Source organism: Bos indicus, chromosome 8 (genome assembly GCF_029378745.1).
Source record: "Bos indicus isolate NIAB-ARS_2022 breed Sahiwal x Tharparkar chromosome 8, NIAB-ARS_B.indTharparkar_mat_pri_1.0, whole genome shotgun sequence".
Lineage (NCBI taxonomy): Eukaryota > Metazoa > Chordata > Mammalia > Artiodactyla > Bovidae > Bos > Bos indicus.
The window spans coordinates 63,978,067-63,985,585 of NC_091767.1; positions in this window are offsets into that span (position 1 = coordinate 63,978,067).

Consider the following 7,519-nt stretch of genomic DNA (forward strand, 5'->3'; position numbering starts at 1 on the left):
AGGGTATGACCAACTGTCCTCCCAGCAGAGGCCTTGAATGAACCCCAGCCCTGGCTAGGCTCAGAATGACAGTCAAAAGCCTGGGTCTAGCATTCAAGGCCCTTCACTGAACATCAGGTCTCCTGTCACTTGCCAAAGGCCACCAGCCTGAGGCCCTCATGATTACTTATGTGAGCCATACAGACCCCTGTGTGGGGCTGCTGTCCATGCCCTGCCTCATCTTGGGAAAGCCTTAGCTGCTGTCGGTCTAACCCGGCCCTCTAGCCAACAACCAGTGCAGATTCTCTTCCTCTGTGACATCCCCTGCTCCTCTGAACCTGCCAACCTTTTATCATGCTTCCTCCTCTGAACACCTGGTGTTTTTAACACCTGGATCTTGTCACACTAGTAAAGACTGAAAGGTCTCCAGCCTTCAGTTTACCCCTGAGTGTCCTTCAAGTCTGGGGAGCAGGCTAGCATTCTCTGGCATAATACAGCATGGAAGATACTCCTCAGTTGTTGGATTTCAGTGTGAGAGGTCTTGGGGTACTTGCTCTGAGCCCATATTGTGGACTCTCAAGGTCCGAAGCTGACAGCATCCACAGTCCCCTGTTCAGAAACAGAAGGACAGAAACAGCTGTCCCATATCCACCCACACCAGGTCCCATGGGGAGGCAGACTCTGGAAGGCACATAGCAGCCAAGAGACTGGCAAGGAATGGGAGGCATGGGTGACAGAGTGCAGCGGGGGACGTGCAGGGCGAGCTCTTGGCCAACCTGAACGTGGCCACATGGCGGTACCTGCGGAAGAACCGAGAGAATGAGGAGAACGGATCACAAGAGTCATTCAGATTTCCTGCACCCTTGAAGTTAGATGGCTCAGACGGTGTTGCTTGAACCTGTAGGAAGGGCAAGTAGGAGATGGCATGGACCCCAGGGAGTGTCAGCAGTCCAGTACAGCTGAATATTGATCAGTGAAGGAAATGCATAAGCCAAAAAATGAACAACCAACAAAAAGGAATGTATTGGCTTTTGGAACCAGGAAGGACGGGGAATCCAAGAGACTCAAGCAACGTAGTCACTTAGTCTATTTTTTCTTCTGTGTGTATATGTCTGCTGTGCTTTTCCTTTTCTCTGTGTGTGGCTTCCTTCTTATGGTGAGAACAAGATTCCTTCATGTGGCAGGGATTGCTCCCAGCTCAAGGCTTACGTTATCCCAGCACCCCAGGGAGTGGCCTCAGAGGAAAGAGAAGACTCTCTCTCCTGTCTGGAATTATATTAGTTCCCAGAAAGAATTCTGTTTAGTCCCGCTCATGTTGTGTGCCTATGATTGCAATTGGCAGCTCCACCCAAGATGAGTTGTGCAGAAAAAACTATTCCTCCACCCAAAATGTGAAGGGGGTTTGCAGTGACCAGAAGACAGGGCTCAGGAGGTTAAGAAGACCAAAGAGGGAAAGAGACAGATCCCAACACCCAACAACAGGAAAGGGCTGAGGGCGGGGGATGTGGTGGTCAATGGCACACTGGCCTTGAATTCTAGGGTGCGGTGTGTGGACTTCATCCTGCTACTGATGGAGCACCTTTGGAAGACAAGAAGCTGAGATTTGGGATCAGTTTTATGTTTGAGAAAGGTCAAACAGGACTTTTGTTTGTTCATTTATCCATCCAGAGATATTTTTCAGTAATGCTTTTTTACCCAGAACCATGTTTAAATTTGGAGATGCTGAGATAAATTTGGCTTCCCCAGTAGTTCAAACAGTAAAGAATCTGGTTGCAATGTGGGAGACCTGGATTCGATCCCTGGGTCAGGAAGATCCCTTGGAAAAGGGCATGGCAACCCACTCCAGTATTCTTCCCTGGAGAGTCCCATGGACAGAGGAGCGTGGTGGGCTACAGTCCATGGGGTTGCAAATAGTCAGACCTAACTGAGCCACTAACTCACTGTCTAGATAAATGGTGCCCCCACTTTTCAAATCCACCAAGCCCATTCTGCCACAGATTGTTTCAAATCCCATGTGTATCTTCTCTTCCTCCAAATCCTCAAAGACCTTGCCAAGTGTATGTGTGCAATTCTTGCCTAACCCATTGATGGAGGAGTACTTCTCTGGTTATTCCTTGAGCTTCTGAGTCACCAAGACACCACTGAACCTCCTCAGAGCTCTTTGATCTCCATTGGCTGATTTCCCCCTTTACCTTCCATCTGTACTCTAACTTACAGGGCAGTTGAATGTAGACAGGCCTTTGTCTGGGTTTGAATTTGGGCTCTGCCACCTACCAGCCATGTAATCATAGGCAAGTTACTGAAAATCCTACCCTACACTCAACACTTCCCTGCAGCTCAGTTTCTTCATCTGTAACATAGAGGTAGTAAATGAAACAACTCTCCATTGAGTTAAGTTGTTGGAAGCCCTAGGAATGGGATTGTGACCCTGAATAAGAATCCAGTAAGTGCTGACTGTCCTTATGACCTGCCCCGGATGTCTCTCAAGATGAGCTGGGGGCCCTTTCTCTAGACTTGCAGGGTGGCGTCTTCCAATCTGGTTTCTCTGCCTTCAAGCCCAGGGCTCTGACTCAACCTGTATACACTAGTGCAGCTGTTACCTGTTGATGAATATTCACTGTCCCCAGCCCTGGGTGTCCTGGCTCCCCTGCCCCTCTGCTCATTCTCCCCTGAGTCTACAACTAAATTGTTTTCATCTGTCCCAGTAGGGGCTCCACAGTTACGCTCTGGCACTGGGGCTGGATTCCTTCAGATTGACAGGAGCATGTGCCATAATGACTGTGAGATAATCTGATTATTCCCCTGCCTAAGCCTGCCCAGCACCCTTAGTTCCAAGCAGGACCCAGAATGCCCTGTTACCTGATATGTTCATAGAGGAGATGCCCCTCCCCTTCCTCCAGACTTGCTCCTTCTCCTCTGGTCCTTCTCTCAGGGAATGGTGCCATCAGCCAACCAGTAGCCTAAGAGTCATTTGCCTATTCACTAATCAGGATATTTTCTGAGTGCTTACTTAGTAATAACAGCAAAAATAATATTACAACGTAAAGTAGGTACGAGGAAGTTCAGCAAAGTATGGCTCATTCCATGATGGCTATTTCTTCTAAATGTCAAAGTATTTTTAAAAAGATATCTTTGGGGAGTCTTGCTTTGCGGCACATGTTGGCCCTCCTTTGAGATAAAGAGCTTACTTTTACTTCTGTAGGACTGCATCTCTCATCATGTTGTTCTCCTGGCACACAGCTTCTCCCTTCCAGCTCATTCTCTACACCAGGAGAGACATCTTTCTCAAAAACCTGCCACACTGTCAGTGTTTGGAATTGGCATCCTTCTTAGATGAGGATTCATTTGCCAGTAGTTTATGTGGGAGGTGATCCCAGGACACCGGATAGGGGAATGTGGGTGTGAGACAGGGAAAGGAAGGCAGGCTTTGAAGGGGGCATCTAGTCTTTGCTGGGAGTGATCAGATAATCCTCTCCTTTTAGGAACTCTAGGATTCAGTGTAGGACAGGCACCTCAGAGTTTCCCACCTAAGGGACAAGGAGCTGTGGTATTTATACACCAACCCACAGCAGTCACTGAAAGGCGGAGTGCGTCACCTTCCGGTACATCTGACCTGCTGAGCTCAGTCACGGTGGGCTCTGACTGCCAGAGAAAGCTGTCAGGCAAAGATACAAATGCTGGCAATCAGCGGTCTGTGGGCCAGCACCACAGAGCCTGTTTCATCAGGCTTATTTAACGGGAAGCCATGCAGCTTCTATTTCACAATAAGAATTTGAGCTTACAATAACTTCCCCAGATCTCATTGAAGTGATAAAAATAATAAAAATAAGAGGAGGTAGAAAGTTCTGAAATACCATTGTTGCAAAGGAAGAACAACATCAACCAGGCAGAAGCCTTGAGAACTTCCTGGAAGAAGTGAACCTGGTATGACTGGATATCTTACAACCACAGCAAAAGCAAGGCCTGCCTGTGAGTCTGTCCGGGGATGCTGGTTTGCACAGCACTGTGCCAGCTGGGGCTGGAGGCAAAGATACTCTGGGACCTGTGAAAGGAAGCTCATGGTGACCTGGGCGGTTGCTGCCAACACTGAGAAGAGCTATCCATCCTTTTCAATACAAGCTTTCATACTTATAAATAGCAACATATATTTGATTTGACAAGTCTCCAGTCATCTGAGAAGATTAAGCAGTCTCGAATAAGGGAACCAGCAGATCATTCAGAGCCAATGGCTTATATTAAAAAGAATTATTACAGAAAACTGGAGCAAATGTTTGAAAAATTCAAATTTGCTTTTTGAAATGTCAGAGGATAAAAGAAGCATAAGATAGGATACTAGAAGAACAAGAAACAGTCCTTGAAAATAAAGTACATGATTGTATGAGCCCAAAATAAGACAGGACTGCAATATATATACCATTGAAAACTGATTTAGTGAATTATCAGTAAGCTTGTAAGAATTAATACAGTCCTCTCAGAACACAGACAAGAAGATAAATTCACGAGAGAAAAATAGAGTGATAGCTAAAATGTCCCAATGCTCATATAGTAGGAGTCATAGAATAAGAGAGAAAAATGGATAGAAGTGAAATATTAGTTAACAAAATAATGAAAGATTTCCTGAGCTGGAAGAGTTTTATTTATGGATTGAAGAGATTCACTAGTCCTGGGCAAAATTGTTGCAAAAAACTCACCCAAGGGCATATCTGGTAAAATTTCAGAATTCCAAGGTTAGTATAAAAATCCTATAAACTTTCATCCAGGAAGAGATTCAGACTGGCACTGGAGTGGTCGTTTGTAATATTACTGGTGGCTCAGACAGAAAACAATGGAACAATGTATAAATAATCCTGTTGATTAAGAATTATGGCATTAAAATTTTGCAGCCAAACTGAGAACAAAAGAGAGATACTTCCAGAAATGTCAAGACTTGAAAATATAACACCCAGGTAATGTCCTGAGAAACAAACTTAGTAGAACAATTATAATCCCATAAAAATGAACAGAGAATTAAGATCTCACTAAGTAGAGGGCACTGTAATACACCAGAAACCTAAAGAGAAACAAAGTAATTTTTAGCTTTATCTAATCAGTGTTTCCCAAGTTGTAATATGTATACCACACCTAGATTGATTTTTCCTTTAATAGTTATATACTTATTTTCACATGTGATCGAAATATACAGGGAGCACCAAATCAAAAATTTCACATTTATTTTTAATTTAATATGAAGTGTTTAGTGGGTAGTTCAGTTTTTAAAAGTTTGTTGATTTAGGACTTTCCTGGTGGCCCAGTGGTTGAGACTTCTTGTTTCCAATGCAGGGGGTGCAGGTATGATCCCTGGTTAGGATCATATAGGATCACTAGGATCCTGTATGCCATGAACCACAGTCAAAAAAAATTTTCAAGTATGTTGGCTTAAAGAAAAATATTAAGTAATTTACAGTACGAGTAGTATATTGTTAAGAAAGTAGGAAAATGAGCAAGTTTGGAGAAAGTGGACTAAACAGTTGTTGATATTGTAGTTATAAAATATGTTCCAGACTTACCAGTTTGAGATGACAGAATAAGTTCAAGTTTCTTTTAAAACCCAAATTACAAGTCTGATGTCCTCAGTGGGAAACTAACACAAAGTCCAGTCCTTTTCTTCCCCAAATACCCATCAATCACTCTACCTTCCAATAATCCACGCGTGCTTATATTTTCCCCTGCAATCAGGTCTACTCATTTTTACCTGTGGGTCCTTGACGGGAGAGAAGAACGCAGGGATGTCCCTGGTGCCAAACTCACTTCCCTGGTGTCAGTGCTCCATCTGCAGTGAGTGGGGACCTCATGATGCTGAGAACTGTGCTGGTGTCACTCAATGCAGGTGATCTCGGGGAGCAGAAAAGAGACAATGCGGAGAGTGAGACAGAGAAGGGGGAAAAGCCCATCTAAGGATGCATATCATCATGGTCACTACTGTCAGCAAAGGGAGTTCAGTTCCACCAGGACCTCTAAGAAGTGCACAGAGTAGCTCTTCAAATTATCCATCTGCTGGACAGGAGGCTGGATCCTTTGTCCGTTGGCTGCCATTCTGTATTGGTCAAGCATTGCCCATAGGGTACTAACTGCTTTTCGCTTCTAAGCTGTGCTTATAAGCTAGCCCAGAAAGTTCCCTCGTGTTGAGAGAAGTCCCTGGCACAGTATGGAGCAGACAAGTGATGTGAGTCTAAAGGCAGAACACCAGCAGCAGAAGGTGAATGGGAACTACCCACTACAGCTAAGGCTGAAATCGAACCTGGTCTGGAGGGGCTGCTAAAGGTGCAAACACAGAAGTGTCTACTACAATCCCTTCAGCAGGTCAGCTCCCCTTCTCCTTAGAGTCAGTTTCAAACCAGGGCCCCAGTATCCACACTGTTCTATAAAATATAAATATAATCAATCATGTGCTATGAAAACATAATGATCAAAACTAATGCAAAAATACATAGAAAAGCTGAATATTCTAACCACAAATGAAATATAAAACATAACAAATCTCACCTCCCCATATCCTGCATTCTTAGTTTTATGGGCAGGATAGGAGTGATTCCTCAAAGAAAGGGGGATGCTACAGAAGAAAGGAAAAGTGAATTGGCAAATGAGAAAATAAAAGGTGCTTATTACATTTGGCCTCTTGGGTTTCTCTCTTTCTCCCATATCTACAATACAGTTAACTCATAAAAATGTACTCAGCTTCCTCCTTAAGATTTGACAACCAAAGTGACATTCAGCTGTCACACCCACTGTTGCAAGTTGAGGGTCTCTGGATGATGTACAGTCCATTCCACCAGGTCCTTATGCTAGTCACTCAATTACTAAGTATTTATTGAGCAAATTGGGATATTGCTGTTGCTGTTGTTTAGTTGTGTCTGACTCTTTTGCAACCCCTGGCTGTAGCCTGCCAGGCTCCTCTATCCTTGGGATTTCCCAGGCCAGAATACTGGAGTGGGTTTCCATTTTCTTCTCCAGGGGATCTTCCCGACCCAGGGATTGAACCCATGTCTTCTGTATTGACAGGCGGCTTCTTTGCCACTGTGCCATCTGGGAAACCCAAACTGGGGGTATAGAGGAAGAGTAATTGCCCTCAAAGATCTTATATTTCAGTGTGAGAGGAAATAGATCATAAACATGCAAACAAATAAACAGATAAGTTGAAATCAGGTACTGATTATTGTTAAAAGTAGGCCAATTAATGAGGTGTGATTGGAGGTGGGGAGGATGCTGAGATACCCTTCAGAAGAGATGGCATTTAAGATGAGATGTTAGCAACTTGTGTATTGAGATATCTTGATTAAGGTGAAAGCATGGAGCTATTAGACTACAGACCCTCATGAACCTCTGGGGAAGTATATGAGGTAAGGTCCATCCAAAAGACCAAAAGCATTCTTAATATTTGAAACAGAGGGAATCTGATGCAGACAATTAGTTACACAAGTTCTGGGGAAGCCGAGAAACTGAACAGGACACAGTAAGACTATCCAGATATCACCAAAAGTGGGGCAAAGGAAGGAGGATGTGT